Here is a 19,331-nt window from a genome sequence, read left to right as displayed (position 1 = left end):
GGCTTTCTGGGATTAAAGGTGTGTGTCACCATGCTTGGCTATTTCCAATGTGGCCTTGAACTCACAGAGATCCAGAGGGATTTCTATCTCTGGAATGCTAGGATTAAAGGTGTGAGTGCCACCATTTTCTAGCCTTTGTATTTAGTGGCTGTCTGTTCTCTGACCCCAGATAAATTTATTAGAGTACACAATATTTTGGGGAACACAATACCACCACAAGCACACAACAGATTACCCAGTTCTTAAGAATTCTAAAAAGAAAGATACAAGAAGAGAAGGTTGGAGGTAGAGGTAGGGGAAGAATAAAACAAAACTATGTAGAGAAAAGAGGACTTAAAAGAGGTCTCCATAACAGCCTCATAGATATAGAGGAAATGAGAACAGGGAATTGGATTTTAAAAAGAAAATTCAGAGGAAAAAGTTTTGTGAAAATTAAAACAGCAGAATAAATGAAAATCTCAATAGCAAACCAGGAGGATAAAATTGAGTACAACTCACAGAAAGATTAAATAAATAAATAGGTGCAAAGAAGAAGATGAACGAAAACCGAGGTGGCCTGGCATATCAGTTATGAGGTTTCTAAACTGAGGAAGACGAAACAAACTTGAAGAGGACGTAGCCAGTGTGGAGTAATCCAAGGAAACATGCAGGAGGGAAGAGCGTGAGCTCCTGGATGAGACGCCCCGGCACAAGGGACAAAAATAGATCCACACTGCAGTCCATTCATCACAGAACTTCAGTTTACTAGAGCTAAGCAGTGATCTTAAAAAAGAAAAAGTTAGTGGTTGACAGCTTAATCCGTTTATGTAATGGATTTTAGTCACTGTTACCGCCCATTCCCTTCTCATCCTCCTTTTCTGTTGGAACCTTCGCGATAGGTACCTCTCCCACTTTCATGTGTAATTTCTGTGTGGCCTGATGAGTGGAACTAGAGTTTCTTCCTGAAAAGGGAGGGGGGGAGGCTCTTTACTGGAGCGAGGGTGGCTCATCAGAGGCTGTATCATTATAAAGAATGATGCCCCTGCCCCAAGAACCTTTACCTGCCAGGAGTTCCTCAAGAAGGGGCTTCATGTCTCCTCCCTGACCCAGGGTGAACGGTTGGTCGACTGACCCAAGCTTGTACAGGCTTTGGGCTGCAGCAAGTTCACGAGTGCCATGTCCAGGAGACATCTTTTTTGGCTGTACATCTCCCATCCTCTGGCTCTAATCGTCTTTCTGCTTCCTTTTCTGGGAATAACCTTGAAGAGCTTCCAGAGGGACAGTCAAAGTCAAATTTCAGACACAGGACAAAGAGTACAACATCTTTGGACAGGTCAACAGCAGCCCAGGAAGGTAGATGACAGTGGGACACAGCTTCAAAAATCCTGGAGACAAATTATTATCCCCTAAACACCCATACAAGCAACTACAATTCAAACAAGCAGAGAAAGTAAAGATGTATTTGAACAGATAAAATTTCAAAAGGTTGACTTCCTAACACCCCCACCCTTTTCCTCCTGGAAATTACTGGAAGAGACGACACAGAGAAAGAGGGGTTGAACCAACAAAGGGAAATATAGAAAAGAAGATACCACCCACCAAGGGGTGAGCCCAAGCATTTGAGATGAAATACAGGCGGAGGCTGCCCACCCAGACCGGAGCAGGCCAGCAGAGTCCAGGAGGCCGCCCCCAAGGACATGCAATTGGTAGCAAGCCTGATCTCAACAGGTATTTTCATGGAATATTTAGACAACTGAGAAGTCTTTGAAGTGAGTAAGGGAAAATACATTTAGCTTTAGACTAGGTATTTATTAATTCCAGGAAAACAAAAAGTTGTACAGGAAAGGGAAGAAAATCACATATAATTGCAAGTAATACCAGCTCTGCTGTGGTCACAAGAATATATGTGTTGGCTATTACTCTAACCAAACTGCAAAGAAAGCAGAATCAGGAACGTGGAAGGGACAAACCCATGAGCCAGGGCAAGTGGAAAGAAAGATGTACCATCCAACCCAGAGCCCAGGGAAGCACGGGCAAGCCCAAGAGTGGAGATAGTTCTCCAGAGTAGAATTTTTCCCTCTCTTGGAAATGGCTGATGACTATCACCTCCAACAGAGCATGGGAATGTAAACTTGCTGATTGTCTGAAGTATGTGTGAATGAATATTCAGTTTTTTTGTTTTTGTTTTGGGTTGTGGTGTGTGTGTGTGTGTGTGTGTGTGTGTGTGTGTGTGTGTGTGTGAGAGAGAGAGAGAGAGAGAGAGAGAGAGAGAGAGAGAGAGAGAGAGAGAGCTTTGTTTGGTAGTATAGGGTGTCCTCATGATCCTCTTGCCTCTGCTCCTCAAGTTCTAGGATTATGGGTGCCTGTGACCTATGACTGTATCGACTCACACGTCCGATTTTAACCCACTTTGTTTGCTATGCTACCATAAATCTTTCAATAGCTGATACTATGTATAGAGAGAATTGCACAGTCATCTGTGATGCTCCCACACAAACACATTCTGTGTCTATACCAAGCTCAAAAACCTTACTTCCTTTTCTGAAGACCCTTCCTCACACTCTTACTCTTTATTTCATTGTCTCTCTTATTTACCTGATAACATAAAGATGCACATGTGTGTGTATTTGGCTCTTCACCTGTGGGTTGTCTACACCTCTTCCTCTCAGCTGTGTTTCTCACAGGTTAAGTTCTCTGTCCCTACAAGTTGCTGCACACACAATGCCACTGTGTTTTGTGCACTCTATGTTGATATTAGTGAAGTAATGACACATTCAGTGAACACAACCTAAATAGGACAAAATAGAAATGGCATTAAGTCTTGAAACCAGACATAATTCTACCCCTACGTTTGGTAGTTGAGGAAACTAAGAGTCAAAAGGATGAAGATTATCCACGATTCATCCAAGAAGACTCTCCTGGAGAGTGATGGAGTGAAAAGCAGGACTAAGCTCTCTGATGGGCCAGAACTTCCCTATGTTAGAGGCCTGCTTATATTTATTAATCATTCCGTAAAGTCGGAGTTAAGAGAAATTCCAGTTCCCAGAGAACAAAATTTCAGTGTGCTGCTGGACGGTGTGATGACTATAGATAAAAATATGCTACATTTCACCAAGACAGGAGAACTCATTTTGAAAGCTTTATTACAAAGGGATGATAAATGTTTGAGTTGATAAATATGTAGTCTTCCCTGATTTAAACATTGTACAATACATTCATATCAAATCACGACATTACTCAATATGAACAATCCTGATGCTTATGTTTACATAAATCAGTTAAAAAAACAGATTAATTTAAAGCAGAATCCTCTCTTTCCCATAGGGTTGTCAATGTAATCCTGAGTACCAGTATGGGATTTGTTATGAATTCTATGTTAACGTGCATGCCTGTGCTTCCCAGGAACTGTATTGTAGTTTGGGGATGTCAGGCTCATGTCACAAAAAATAGACCTGTGAACTTATCATTTCAGATGAACAACTAACACGATTAATTCATCCTTTAAAATGTTGCAAATACGGGCTAAAATGTTTTCTCAGTTTACACCAATAATCACAGTTTTGAATGTAAATATCTTCCTACATAATAAAGTGATTTGTGATTTAAAAAAAATTAACAACCAGCATCCTTAACTTATAAATTGCAAGAGGGAAAACAAAGCTCTCTATACAGCTTGTCTTTACTAACAATCAACCATGTAAAATTAAAGCCAAGAATCACCGCAGCTCAACTGGAAGGTCCTGGATACATTTCTGTTTTGATCAGTTCTCTCTTTTCTGCACCTCTCAACCTCTATCTAATTCAAGCCCACCGTGCCCTCCTGTGTGCCTCAGCCCAACTTCCTGTCACATTAGGAACAATCTTAAACCATTTTGTTCTTCCACTGATATGTTCCAAGAAGAAAATAGTGCAGTTACATCCAATAAGTATAAGATAATCTTGACCTGTTTTATTCTTTCTTAGTCTTTGTTAACAGAAGTCAATCTGCTCTCTCAGACTGTATCCAGGACTGAGGCCCCTTAAAATCTACCACAAATCCCAGAAGAGAGGAGGAGTCTGAGGTACATTCAGTAGAAAAAACCTAGACTCCATGATATCTGAGTGCCTTCCCTCTGGCTGGGCCCTAGTCTCTTCTAGGATTCATTTACACATGTGTAGAACTCATAGGTGGACTTCTACAGAGAGCTGGCATGAGAGAATGAACATTCTTCAAAGGGAAATGTGGACAGACACTAGTTTTAGTGGAAGAAATGCATGATCAGAAAAATATCACACAGTGGCTATTAGTGAGGCTTCCCTCTGATCCATTCATTGCTAACCCCAGCCCAGGTCAAAGGAATTGTGCCTGGAAAACAGACTGAATGAATTGTTTCATAAAGACCATATGAGCTATTAGAGCCCCTCGAACTATGGCCAAAGGAAAAGGACAAACAGGCTTTCTTGATTCTCCATCTGTCTCTAGCCCATCATTGACGGATTAAGGCTGAAGCCATATGAAGCAAGCTGAGGAGCAGAAAGAGTCAGCAGGTGCTATGTGAAGGGTCACTCAGCCTGTTTATGACCATGTAGGACACACAGTCTAGGGACTTCTGGAAATGCTGGAGCAAATGTTACAGGGCACTCGGATAGAAAAGAAGCCATCAAATGTCAGTTATGTTCACAGCACACATTGGGACAGGAGATGGGTAGATGTCTGTGAATTACAGCAGTCAGGACTGAAGGTGCGTCCTCCTCCTCCTCAGCAGAACCTGTTTCTTTCTTCCTATCCTTTATCTGAGGACTGAGCTCTACTGGAGACAAGGATCCTGTACCTGTCTTCCAGCACCATTACTGTATAGGTCAGGTACTCAGTAAAGATGTGTGCAATGGGTCAGTGAATAAAGGGAGGGATCAAATCATTCTAGTCGGAAAAAATGGTTGTGCAAATCTGTAAAAAAAAAAAAAAAAAAAAAAGAGGAGAGTTCTGATGTTTACTTTGAACTTCTGCAACAAGAACGTAGGGTCTAGAGCTCTGCCCTGTTCTCTGTGTCCATAGGATTCTCTCTGAACATCCAGAAGTTTCTTGTGTCCATTGCTGAGCTAGTGTCTCCTTCAGACCTTGCACCATTGATACGATAGGGGGAGCCCGAGAGCAAAAGCCAAGTGTAGCGGACAAACTGGGTCTAAGGACCCTTCTTAAGCATGGCGCTCCAGAAAAGCTCTGAACAGGGCTGGTGCCCTGGAAGAATGCTGCTGAGCTGGGATAAGAATTGACCTGTCTGAGTGCTAATGAGGAACCTGTGTCTCTGTCAGAGAGACAAAATTTATATGGAGTCATAATGACCCGAGTTGATGATCAAGCACATCTGTTTATTGACTGCATGGCCCCAAGGGTATCACCTACCTTCTCTGGGTCTTATTGTCTTTCATAGTATTGGGTAAAGGAGCCATTTTACCTTTTTAGCTCATCGTTCAAACAATGCTACATTATTACATATAAAAACAAACCAACTATAACGATTATATATGCCTGTGAATACATATGTATATGTGAAATATATGTATACATGTGTCTTTATAAGGCTAAAGATATTGTGAGAAAAGACAATTTCCACTGAAAAAATAAAACCCTTTCCTGGCTTCTCAGAGCTGTCACTTTGCTGTGGCTTTGCACTGATATATTCCAAATGCCATTTTCCCCCCTTCCTCTAAGTCAGATTTTTAGAGCTTATTAAATGCCTCTGAGAACAATAGCCTTTGTCAGGTTTCTTGAAGCTAGTCATATTCTTATAAATGACCAGTCTTTTCAGCATGAAGCCAAACCAGACTCATGTAAAGAGCGAAAGATTTGTTTCCTTTTAATTCATTACTTATCCTTAGAGTAATGGCCTACACTTGCTATCACGAAGACCCAGTGGATAATTTTTTAAGCAGTAGTACCACAAAGCAGTTCTCAGAGTTTAGAAACCAGTATTATTCACTAGAAGAGCTCGAAAGGACTTGGCAATCCCCAATGCTTTCTATTTGTGTTTGGAATTCATTTTATTTCTCTGCGGCCTCTCCAAGCTCTGAGCTCTATAGTTTGTTCTTTAATAAATAAATGTTCATTCCTTATATCTCTACTGCATAGTCCTCCATGATTTGATTTGCCCCAAAGTCAAAATGCTGGAGATCACTGTGGCCATAACTAATCAAGACTGGCAGGGCTATAATGGAGCTTACACAATACAGAGGGAGAGGGCCATGCAGGAGGGGCTTGGTTATGTGCTGTTTTCTGAATCTAGGATATAAGGAGTGCATTAAACATGGGAGATTTCTTACAAGTTTTGGAAATAAATTTTGTTGTGTCTGGAGTCCTTGTTCCAGGTGACTACAGGTTCACAACCCTGCAGTCAAATACATTCTGATAGAATATTGTCACCAGTCTGTTCTGGACTTTCTACCCTGGAGGGAGGACTAGGCAGGCTAAATGATGAGCTCCCTTTGATACCAATAAAAAACACCCAGACAGCTTGGGACTGGTGAATTTCCAAGATGAGAACAGCTCCCTGGTCTGTGTGCCTCTGGCACTCAAGCATGAGAAGGTTGCTGGTGTTTTGGGTTCAGAGCAAGCTGTGGTGACAATTCAGTGATTTAAAGGAGAACAGAAAACAAGAGTGGATGCCCATCTTAGGACGACGTCTTTTTGCTTAGGTCTTCAGGGAATTATTTTGAAATAGGAAGTAAAAATGTGTGTGTATGTTACTCCAGTATCCTGATGGTATGTCTCCAAACCTGATTGACACAGAGGATTAAAACGTATGAACATTGTGTTTGGTTGTTTGTGGTTAGCATACATGGGATAGAGAAGGCAGAGTGACAGTAACATATCACCAAATTAATTACACAGCAAATGCATACTATCTTTGCAGAGCCTGTTGATGTCTCTTTCCCATGACTGTTGGACTTGCAGGAATGCTGCAGCATCATTACCACAGGATCGAAAAGCTGCTCTCACGCTCCAGCAAATGTCAGTCCCCTGACCTTGACACTAACTCTATCTCTATAGCTTGTGTTACCTTGTCAACAGATGGCTATGATTACCCTGTTTTGTTTCTTTTCCATCTGGGTTGAAAGGAAAATGAGCCCCTGGACAAGTCAGCATCTGAGTCGCAGACTTCTTCTGCAAAATCTAAAATCACTTTGGAGATGCTGATGGGAGGAGCTCAGGCGTGCGGGCTGGCAGCGCACTGGGCCCCCGCCTTCCTTCATGCTAACCAGCAGTGATTTTCTCAGCGACGTCCAAGTTCCTCGTTTATTTGGCAGAGATAACACTGCCTAATTGCTACAATAGTTGAAATTATACAATAGTTGAAATTATAAAAGAAAACAAGAAGCCAACATTCATGGCTGTCCCCAAGTCTTTACTACCAAATATTCCTGCCTTCCCTATCTACTTTGTCTTAATCCTGCACAGTGTTAATACTAAATGATATTCTCAACAACAATTTTAGCCTTTATGCATTTATCTTTCACTGAAAACCGAAGATTCCTGCACACAAACATATCTGTCTTATTTATAAGCATTACCTCAGTGCCTAGAAATGTTCATGAAATATTTAGACTCTCAGAAAACATTTGATGAATGAAGATATGTTAGCAAACTCCAGGCTACCAAGGATGCTGGGAATCACAGCATGTCTGTCTTGCAAGTTCTCAATAGCAACCTTCAATAGCCAGTAGTTCATTTTTATCAAGAACTTCCTGTAATCTTCATTTTCTATCTACTATCCTTCCAATAGACATTAGAAAGTCTAATGCCTTATCTACCACTCTGTAAAGCCTTGAACCATCATGAAGTGGCCAAGTTTGCAATCCTGAAACTTGCAAATTAAGTTTCAAACTAAAATAAGAAAAACATTTCAGGGACTTGACTGAATTAAGAACTAGGAGCATTTGTGAAGTTCACCAAGGATGAGGAGACCTCAAATATACAACAATGCTGCATGCAAAGGTTTTTCCATGATCAGAAGCAAAATCTCAAAATGTATCTAGTTTCACCATATGAAATTGTGATCAATATGAACCCAAATGATCATGTGTCAACAGCTCCATATAGTTCAATTTACTGTGTCATTGAAGAACTGCTAACAAACCCTTAGTCCTTTGCTCTTCACAGAGAAATGTCATCTTGTTGCCTCTCCTTGACAAATTTCCCATGACCACCCATTCTATTTGAACCCTGAGACCAGCACTGAAGGCCATGTTCTCTCTCAGCCCACCCTCTTGCCTGATTCCCCTCTTCTTCCTTTCATGTTACCCCACATTATGTGTCTTTATCAATATTCTATTGCTGTGAACAGATACCATAACCATGGTAACTCTTATTTTTTTTAAAAAAAAGCATTTAATTGGGACTGGCTCACAGTTTTGAAGAGTTAGTCCATTATCATGGTGGGGGGTGTGGTGGCACACAAGTAAGCATGGTGCTAGACAGGCAGCTGAGAGCTTTATATCCTGATCCACAGGCAGCAGGCTGTGAAAATCTCAGCCATCTCCCAGGGACACTCTTCCTTCAACATGGCCATGCCTCTTGATCGTTTCCGAACACTTCATCAACTGGGGATGCAAATATATGATTCTAGGGGCCCATTTTCATTCAAAGCACCATATTATCAGAGCAAGGTGGATGTTCCCTTAGCAACATGCATTTCCTCACCTTCAAGCCTTTGAATGAACTGTTGTGTCTACATGAAATTCTCTCCCTACCTCTACTACCTGCCAAATATCTGTTTGTTTTTCAAGATGAAACTTCCAGATAGCACTTCTCCTAAACTTTACCCTCCTTTCTTTTATGCCCAACCCTTCAGTGGGAATCACCTCTGCCATCTCAGGGCTCTTATAACCTCTTTTTCAACTTTAGCACTCAACATGACACATCTGTTATACTATGCAGCATAAAATAATTATTCTCATTCCTTTAACAGATCTTAAAACTTAAAACTAAATTTTTCTATCTTGTCATAGATTGTACTGAGGATGGTTCCAGGTACAGGATAGTTGGCCATTGTATTGCTTACATTTCTCATTATTGCAATGAAATGCCCAACAAAAAAAAAAAAGATAAGGGAGGAAGGGTCTGTTTTGTTTTACAGTTGAAGAGGGGGTATAGTCCATAATGGTGCCACAATCAAGGTAGTAAACATGTGAGGTGGTTGGATACTTCGATCCCATCGTCAGGAACTGAAATGAGACTGAGATTAGAATCAAGCTGGTGATTAACCTCAAGACTCACCATCAAAGACTCTCACTTCTTTTAGAATTCTCCATCTCCTAGAGGTTCCACAATCTTACAAAATAGTATTACCAGCTGGAGATCAGGTATTCAAATGCACTAGCCTATATGGAATATTTCACATTTGAACCACAGTCCATATTGACCACCTTACTCTCAAGCCATTTTATTATGCAAAGTATAGTTATTCCAATTTCAAAAGTCCACATAATTTTTCATATTTCCAATACCATTCAAATCTCCAAAGTTTTCTGAAATTCTAGGCAATCTTTAATTGTGAATCTTGGTAAGACAAAGTAAATAAGTGCAAAAAAATCAAGTTAAATGCTTTCAACCTACAATGGCACAATGTCAATATTCTCATCCCAGAAGGAGGAATAGGAATCTCAGGCCAAACACCAAATACTTTCAGCTCTATGTCCAAGATCTTGGACTCTTGATGGTATTATCTCAGCTCTAACTGTCTTGGGCAGAATTCCTGGCTATAGCACATGTATACTTTCCTTGGGCTAGTCCCACTTGATGTCGACATCTCTCCTCAGTAGATATTCTGTGGTCCTGGAATCTCTAACATCTTCTGGCCTCTGTAACATCTTCTGATCTTACTGCAACTTAGGCTTCACCTTGAAAGTGTTACATTGTAGCTAGAGTTTTCCAGTCCTGCCTTGCCCACAGTCAGGACAAATCTCTCTCACTGCCAGTCCCACAGCTGCTCAGACCCAACCAAGTAAACACAGGGACTTATATTGCTTACAAACTGTATGGCCATGGCAGGCTTCTTGTTATCTACTTCTTCTATCTTAAATTAATCCATTTCTATTAATCTATACTTTGCCACGTGAGTGCTGTGAATGATTGATTGATAAATAAAGCACTGATTGACCAGTAGCCAGGCAGGAAGTATAGGCAGGACTAGCAGAGAGGAGAATTGAGAGAACAGGAAGGCGGAGAGGAGGAGACACCAGCCTGCCGTCCAGGTAGCATCATGTAGAGGCAGCAGGTAAAGCCACAGAACATGTGGTGACATATAGATTAACAGAAATGGGCTGAGTATAAGAGTAAGAGCTAGAAAATGGTAGGCCTGAGCTAATGGCCGAGGAGTTTAAATAATATAAGCGTCTGTGTGTTTATTTTATAAGTGGGACTTGGCGGGACCCAGAGAGAAAAACTCTAGCTACATTACATAACAGCCTTTCGGAACCTCCATGTTGGTAATTCAGCCTTGCCACATGTTGACTGACTGTCCTCAGTGGCTTCCAAGAATCTTGATACATATCTCCACGACCCCCTGACTCTTTCATCTTTCATGCCTGCCTAACCAGTACCATGTAGACAACACTGCCAAGATGTAATGCCAGTTTGAGGGGTAGCCTGGTCTCCTTAGACTGCAGTTGGAGTAGCCTCTGTGTGCTGACCTTGGGCACACACTTCTCTAAGGGGTTGCTTTCAAGCAGGGAACTCCTTCAGTGACGTTCTCAGATTAGGCTCTCTCCTTTCCAGTGAACCTGTATTTTCACAAGGTGGAGCCTTTCATGTGGGTTAAGGGGCACTGCCCTCAGGGGGTCTGGCCTATTGTATCAGTGCAGAACACTAGGTTTCTCCTTAATTGTGTCAATCTTTTTCATAGCCATTTTGTCTAAATCTTTAAATTCAAACATGCTTCTTTCCTCAACAAATGGCACACTTTTCCCATCTTCCTCCTTTGCTTACTCCCCGCCCCCTCTCTCTCTCTCTGAAGACCCAGTTCTCTATAGAGACCCTGCTCCTCTCTGAAGCCTCGTGGACTGTGCCTCCACTACCAATGCCTTTTGGTTGTTGTGTTGGCACCTGCAGACCAGAGTTCCCACCAGAATGTCCCATGAAGCTCTTCTTCAGCATCTAGAGTTTCTCTTCCCTGGTGCTCCCAACTCTGCAACTCTCCCACATTGTTTTTACAATCCAATTCCAAAGGCAAACGAGACCGCAGTTTCAGCTTACAGCAACAACCCCAGTAAGGTCCGAATTGTCTGACTTGGTTCATTTCCTCATGTGGCAAGAAGGAGCTTAAGAGTAGAGGGATTTGCTTGGCTCTCAGTTTAAGAGCTACAGTCAGCCCATCACAGAGAGGAAGGCATGGGGGCACCAGCATGAGGTCATTTCATCTTCACAGTTAAGGAGCAGAGAGTGGACAGGAAATAGAGCTAGACCATCAAACTTCAAGGTGGCATGTGGTGACCAACTTCCCTTAGCAAGTTGTTGCTTCTGGAAAGTTTCACAGGATTACAAAACTACTAGCTTGGTGCATAAAATGTGACATGTTTCACATTCAAAGCACAATGGTTACTAAATGTTGATTGAAGTTAGTCTTGATTAGGGCCTGTAGATGACTTTCCAGAACTTAAGCCTTGCTTAGTATGAAGGTCAAGAGCACAGGTTTGTTTGTTTGTTTTTTAATCCCACTTTTGCCATTTGAAAAAAAAGTCTGATCCACATTTCCCTAGCTACACAAATTCTATTACCTCTTTTTATTCCAGTAAAAAATGAGCTAGCTGTTACTAATCCTAAGATCGTTCTAAAGATTGTCATAAAGATACGAAGCTGTGTTTCATTGAGGGGGAAAAGAGAATAATTATAATGTTAATACAGACAAATCATTGTATTGCCTGTAAAACATCTAACTGGTAAGTAACAAGTCTAAAGAAAGAGTGAAGTGGGAGAAAAACAGAAGTCTAGACACTCCCAAACAGGTTCTACTCTGTAGGAGACTGGGTTCTAAAATTCTGCTTACAGTGAGCAATAACCTCATGTGTTTGATGCTGATACATTCATCCCAAGTTCTCCACATGAGAAGAATACACTTTTTCAACCTTTATTTCTGATATTCACTGGAAAATATAACTGGATTTGAGCTTTTGAGAAGTTAGAGTTTGGCTTTGATGGATCTGTGAGAGCTTCTTAGATCGTTTCAATCTGTTACCACTTAAGAATATGGCAGGATGAGCTGTGTCTAGCCAGATGCAAGTGAACATGGTCCTCTAGACAACTGTCTTGCCCTGAAGTCACAGTAGGCAGCTAAGTCCCTGCTCTGAGCTGCGAAACCTTTACATCTCTCTAAAATGGGAGCAAGGGCAGGAACCCTAGGAAATTCGATTTAAAAACAACAACAGCAACAACAAACAGCAACCAGAGTTGCACTATGTTTCCCTGGCTGCCCTGGGGGACTTTGATTTTTAAGTAGTTTTCCGTTTTTTTTTGTTTTTTGTTTTTTTTTCTTGAGTGGTAAAATGAAAGACTTGGTTTTCTCTGTTCAGTGTTTTGAACATGGGATATGTGGGTTTTCTATACCAAGAGATGTTCCTACTCCCTGAGACCATAGTAGTGTTCTAGAGTTAATAAGAACTTAGGGCTCGATTCTACAAGACCACCCTGAATCCAGAAGCCAAACACTGATGCTGCCTAGAGTTTTACGAATTGTTATAGCAAATTACTGAATATGAGCATGGGGTGGTGGAAATCCCAAATTTTTGGCCAAGACAGAAGCACAGGTGACCAGAGGAATCACTGTTTTCATCTGATAAAGAGCCTCCTAGGGCATAAACAGGAGAGGCTCTAAGCCTGGGAGCTTCTGACCCCATGGAGTGGGAATCCACAGTACTTTGGGCACATGGCCATGTTTACCAATTATTGCTTCTTAAGAGATCTTCCTTTGCACAGTGTATCGTTTGCTGCCTGGTGGTAGATGCAAAGTCACATCCATCCGACCACTGCCTGTTATCACATCTCCAGGTGTAGACAGTAACCCTTGTTGCTTCTGCTCCTTTGCAGCCATCTCTAAATCCTGGCCTGGTGCTCATGGAGCTTCATCATCAACTATTGATTGTGAGGTGACTAAATATGAAACAGCATTTCACATCATCCTTCCTGGTGCCTGAGCCCAGTTCTTAGACTTTATCCCTGCAGAGGTGAAAGATTTGCAGGTCTTCTAGAGAGATTAGTGAACGGTAACTATCCCTGAGAAGGGGGTTACATGTTCACATTTCAGTGTGAAGAATGTATCAGCCATTCCATGGAACCATAACAGTCTCTGTTTTCACATCACCTTCTCTCCTATGTCTACATCCAGGGGATTAATTACCACTAGCACTTGGAACCAGCAAGATACTTGCTTCTCTGAATTAACGTAGCTAGGGGACACAAGGTTTCCTTACAAGGTTCTCTCCCATCTCAATAGAGGGTCCCATCAGCATGGCTGGATGCCTGACATCAGGCAGGCAGAGCTTCCTGTGAAGCCATGGTAACCAGTGACACTCGCTGGCCTGTTTTCTCATCCTCTTTTGATCTGAGAACCCAACCTCTTCTTGGTTTCAAGCCCAGATCCTCCTTAGAGTGTCTTCCTGTGAACAGCTCTTGCTAGACCTGCTACGTCTCAGGTGAGAGACTGAGAACTGTGTACCTACCATATGTTCACATCCAAAAACATCTCCAAGTTTCCTGGAGACATCCACTTCCTTTGAGGAATTACTGCACAATTCTGAGAAGCATGGAAATAGGTAAGTCTCTGGTCCATGGGTAGGGAAAAATCAACACTTTTCAATTATTGCATCTTCTAGTTTGATCCCCACAGGACATGGTACAATAGCAAGGTGCAAAATGCCACTAGAATTGCCTTTTGCACATGGCACTTAATTGATTGTCCTACACATGGACACTGGCACAGGATTGAAAATTACTAAGCTGATAGAATGATTTTAGAATTGAGTCAATTACTTTAGAGCTGAAAGGCATCAATACCTTCTGTCAAGATCCATGAGAGGCAACAGTTGATTTCCCATTGCACTGACTCTGCGTCTAAAAATAATACCGATCTGCATACTACAAATATTAGTCATTGTGGATGATTGCTCAAAAAAGGTTTTTGTTGTTGTTTTTTTTTTAAAAAAGGAACTCAACCGAAAGAAGTGATTTACTGGAACACACCATGCACTGAGCACACCGCTAAGACAGCTTCTAATCAGTAACTCATTTGATGACTCTTTGCTGTGCTCTGCTTTGATTTGGCATCCTCTGAAGAAGGTGGTAAGAAGTACAATTTGGGAGCTGATAAGATCTCAGAGTGTAAAAGTGCTTACCACACACCCTTGACAACCTGAGTTTGATCTCCAGATTCTCAGTGAAAAGACAGAACTGGCACCCACACATGTGCCATGGGATGCACGGTACTTTCCCACCCCAATCTCTCTTCCTCTGTCTCTCCCGGCTCGTGCATACACTAATGACAAATAAAGGAATCAATAAATACATCTTTAAGTATAGTTTCACTCGTAGCTTGGTCCTTCTGGCTAGTCTACCCCATTCTTGCAGTGCCGAGGAGAGGTGACCCTCCTTGTACCCCTCATCACCTGGGGAAGAGTTACTACCTGTTGGTCAGAAATGACCTAACAACAAGATTTCATTAGTGTTCATAAAGACAGTTTTTTTCTTTCTCTGTTTTTAGACTTTGAAATCTCCACTTTACAGTTCACCACTCTTTCTTGGACTTAATTCTGTGGGAAAATCATAAGTAGAAGTACTCAGCACTCAGTTTTTCCATTTTATGTTGTCTTTGAGTAGGCAAAGAATAAGGGGAAGGCAAAAAACACATGAAAATAAGAGCAACATTAAATGCTCGGGGTGTGTGTGTGTGTGTGTGTGTGTGTGTGTGTGTGTGTGTGACAATGATTATAGAAAAGGTCATGAACTTGAGAGGGAGTTGAGGGGGTATGAGACAAGTTGGAATGGTGAGAGGAATGTTTGGGAATGAGATAATTATGTATTCATGTATGTAATTCTCAAAAAAATCAAATTAAACACTATAGGCTATTGCCATTACTTCTGGTGCCTTCCAGAAAAAGAAGGTAAGACTCTTGCTGAAGACCACACACATTTCAGACATAGAACCTGGACAAATTGCACCTAACCTGGAAACCTCCTCCCTGAGGTCTAGCTCCCATAGTATTGGAAAGAGACATTCAAACTGCCAAGGGAGAAAGGCAATCAATAGTTCTGTCCAGTTACAGCACCTACAACCCACAACAATGACCAGTATGACAATATATTCCAAAAGGTAAAATAGTGACATTTTTATCCTGGGAGAAACCAACAGTCACCTAATTGGACTTAAGGTCCACATAATAGGAGGAAGTTCATGCTTGGCACTGTAAACTTAGCCAACTACCCAGGGCTGGTGAGCCTGTGGTGCCTAGAGGAGAACCTACTACTGTCTCTGTCCTAAAGCAGTAGAAATTTTAATAGCATCATAAATACTTATCTTTGTGTGCACAGTTAAGTCTAATTCTCACCCGTCATCAAAGGAGGTTCTTTTTGCAGCAGATAGGGATTATAACAGAGGTCCACAACCATCAAAATGTAGAAACCAACTGACCACAGGGTACTGCACTAAAAGCTCTGGAAACATTGTGGATGACGGGGAGGAAAGACTGTAAGAGCCAGAGGACCAGGGTGTCTGTTGCGAGAGTATCTTCTAAGAAGAAAAGGATGCCAAGTGTGGTGGGGAGGCCAAGGAGCTGGATCTAGGAGGAACTGGACTGAGTATGATCAAATTCTCAAAGAATAAATAACATCATATTATCTTAAAATTATTTTTAAATGAAAATATAAAGAGTGCAACATGAATCCAAAAGAGACTCGAGAGCAGACCCAGGAGCCTTCCTGGCCTTTCTGCTTTCTCACAGGTGGCTGGAGGGCCTTAGAAAGTATGTCATGTGTCACACCGGACAAAATACCTTCTGTTCTCAGATCTGCTACTTCCTCCTGTCATTTAAGACAGTCTCTGGTCTTGTTTTGGTGATGGGTGGCATGCCAGTTGAGTAATGGAGAATACTTTCAGCATGATTACTGGCATATACCATGCTTGATGATTGGCTTCTTGAGATGTTAAGGATCAAACCTAGGGACTTGCTCATGCTAAGCAAGAACTTCATCATTGAGTTACAACCCCAGCTAATAATTGTCTTTCATATGATGCACGTTTTGTAAGTATTTGGTTTTATAGTTGCTTATGGGAAACAGCATTTCCTCTCCAGCTGTCTAATATCTAAAAATGCAAACAGAACTTCAGAGAATTATCAACATTTTCCATACCAGCAATACAGTCTAGGAGTATAACCCAACACAGTGTGAAAAATAAGCATACATGTTCAGATCTAGCCTACATTTTATTCCCAAAGTAAAAACGGAGGAAAGAGTGACTCCACAGAGTAAAAACAAATTTTAAAATAAATCAAGGAAAAGCCAAAGCATTCCTGGTTAACAAAACATCCACCTAATCTGTTTACCAACAGGAGCTCAGTCTAGGACTTGGCCCATTTCAACTCATCAACCCAATGCACCTTGATGGTTGCCTACCAAATTTTCACAGTACATGCAGAAAGTGAAAGCACAGTGAAATAACTATGAGACTATGGTTTTAAGATCTTGAAGAATTTTTCTATAATGTGAAATAACAGAGTCCACTAGTGAGAACTTAGCTCCTCTTGATTTCCACCAATGCCCCAATCACTTGCCTTTTTGACATTCCTTAATAAGTTTACGAGGCAACGGGCAGCATGAACAAGATGTGGAAGATGTTTGACCTGGATAACCGAGAAACCTCTAAGATGTGTTTATCATCCTCAGAGACACATTGGTGCAGTGTTGAGCATATTGGCCAGCATCCACAAATGTTTCCATATGCTACTTTGCTGTGCTGAAAATCTCCAGACATTTTGTGTTTAGTTTACACTTGTGATGAAGTATAGGATGTTTACATACCCACATCACAGAAGGTGAACCAAAATGCATGTGGTCTACATTTTATATGAAACATCCAAACCATAATGTCTGTTGCTGACATTTAGGAAATATTTGGACAGCCCTTTCTCCTCAGAAGCTTCTGAGGCTTATGGACATAGATGTAGATTTATTAATTAGTATAAATATTTTACATAAAAAGGAGCCATTTGAGTATACTTTCTTTATTTTGAATGACCTTGTTTGCCTGCTATAATATTTTTTTTTTTTTTTTTTTTTTTTGGTTTTTCGAGACAGGGTTTCTCTGTGTAGCTTTGCGCCTTTCCTGGAGCTCACTTGGTAGCCCAGGCTGGCCTCAAACTCACAGAGATCCGCCTGGCTCTGCCTCCCGAGTGCTGGGATTAAAGGCGTGCGCCACCACCGCCCGGCTTTTACTTTTTTTTTTTTTTTTTTTGCTATAATATTTTTAATATACTCTTTTTATTAATTCTTTGAGAATTTCATACATGCATGTACAACATTTTGATCATGTTCATGAATTCCATTCATTTCTCCATCCCTTTGCATCCACCTTCCACCCCTGCATACCCCAAAATAAAACAAAATATAAGAGAAAAAATAAAATAAAAAGGGAAAAACTTAAAAATCTCAACATGGAAGCTGCAGTGTGACACTGTGAGTCACCATGAACCCCCTTTGTCCACATATCTTTACTTGCAAGTGTTCATTGCAAAGAGTCATCGGCCTGGTTCAAGGTCTCTGGTTACTACCCTATCAATACTGGAGACTCACTTGGACATCCTGTTGTGGATATCCTGGATATTCTGTTGTATTTTGGAGATCCTGCAGCTTTGGGTCTCTAGGTCAGGTCCCTTCCTATGCTCCAGCAGATCATAGATGGGGTGGACCAAGTCATATCCTTGGGTCTGGGCCTGGGCTGCTGTAGGGTTGGTCTACCAGATGTGAAATGGAGACAGCTCTCCCATGCTTACAACTTCAGGGCTGGCTCACCCACACCTTCAGTAACAGAGTTGGCTCTCCCACTCTTATGATCACAGGGCCAGCTCTCCCACCTGCTGCAGACCATGTCACCACAAGACAAATGTGTGGGCAGCTCTCCCTAGCCCCTGCCAATACAAGACAGATGGTCCATGGGGACAGTTCTCCCATGATCACAATTTCAGGGCTGGCTTACCCACACCTGAGCTCACAAGGTTGGCTCTACTGTGTTGCCCTGATGAGGTGCAGGGTCTGCTTTCCCAATTGTTGCAGCTAGTGGGGGTTGGGGATGGGTCTCCCACATTCATGACCACAGGGTCAGCTCTCCCACCTGCCTCAGGCATTGATTGGGGGGGCTCATTCCCCCACCCATGTTGCCACAAGACAGATGAGAAATGGGGCCATCTTTTGCATGTTTGCTACTTCCGGGCTGGCTCATCTGCACCTCTGCTAACAGGGTTGGCTCTATTGTAGCTAGCCTGGACCTTATATGGGTCTAGCTCAGTCAACCACAGATGCTATAAGTAGTTCACTAGTGCATCTGTCCTGCCATGTCCAGAAGACACTGGTCCTCTCTGTCCTCTTGAGTGTACAATCTTCCAAGGTTGTTCTGAGTCTTGGAAGTAAGGGATCTGATATAACTGCTCCATTTATGACTGACCGACCCACAGGTGTGTATTCCCTGCACTTTGACAGTTGTGAGTTTCTGCACTAACGGCAGCCCTCTGCACAAAGAAATTTCTCTAGTGATGTCTGAGAGCTACTAATCTATGGGTATAGAGCTACAAATTTAGAGGGCAGCTTAAAGTCCATTTATCAAAATAATAGTAGGAGGTTCACTCCTGGAGCTTATGAGCTCCCCAGCTATGGATTCCTGGCCAGATTTATATTAACAGGCACACATGCATCTCCTTAAATCCAATCAGGAAGCAGTTAATTACCCCCATAATATTTGTGTCACTATTGTGCCCATGGGTATATCTTGCCTAGCTGCTCATTATTATAACTCACAGCGTTCACAGCTGGGTAAGACTGCTGATAACTTTTCTCCCCCAGAAGCCAGCATAGCACCTTCAGTGCTATGAAAGCTGGCTAGCAAAGAGGAAGCTTCTCAATCAGTACCAATTTGATTTCTCCATGTGTGACCAAAATGTGTGGTGTTTTCATCAATAGGGTCCTGCCATCAAGTTCTCGTGGGCAGCCAAGAGCGATGGCAATGTTCTGTATCGTTTGAGGAACCTCTGGGACAACCTTGATCAACAACCTGAGGGGAAATATCCCATACCTGTCACTGGGCTTTTTATTCCTGATGTGATATTTTTGAATGTGTTAT

General features: G+C 41.8%; 1 protein-coding gene across 1 annotated transcript in view; it reads right to left on the bottom strand.

Annotated features, from left to right (window-relative positions):
- The window catches only part of Kcnab1 (potassium voltage-gated channel subfamily A regulatory beta subunit 1), a 368,345-nt gene that overhangs the window by 295,270 nt on the left and 53,744 nt on the right, over positions 1-19,331 (bottom strand). The window lies entirely within an intron of this gene.

The sequence above is a fragment of the Peromyscus maniculatus genome, chromosome 6, assembly GCF_049852395.1.
Source record: "Peromyscus maniculatus bairdii isolate BWxNUB_F1_BW_parent chromosome 6, HU_Pman_BW_mat_3.1, whole genome shotgun sequence".
In the NCBI taxonomy this organism is placed as follows: Eukaryota; Metazoa; Chordata; class Mammalia; order Rodentia; family Cricetidae; genus Peromyscus; species Peromyscus maniculatus.
The sequence above is the reverse complement of the archived record's forward strand: the minus strand, read 5'-3'. Positions and strand labels throughout refer to the sequence as shown.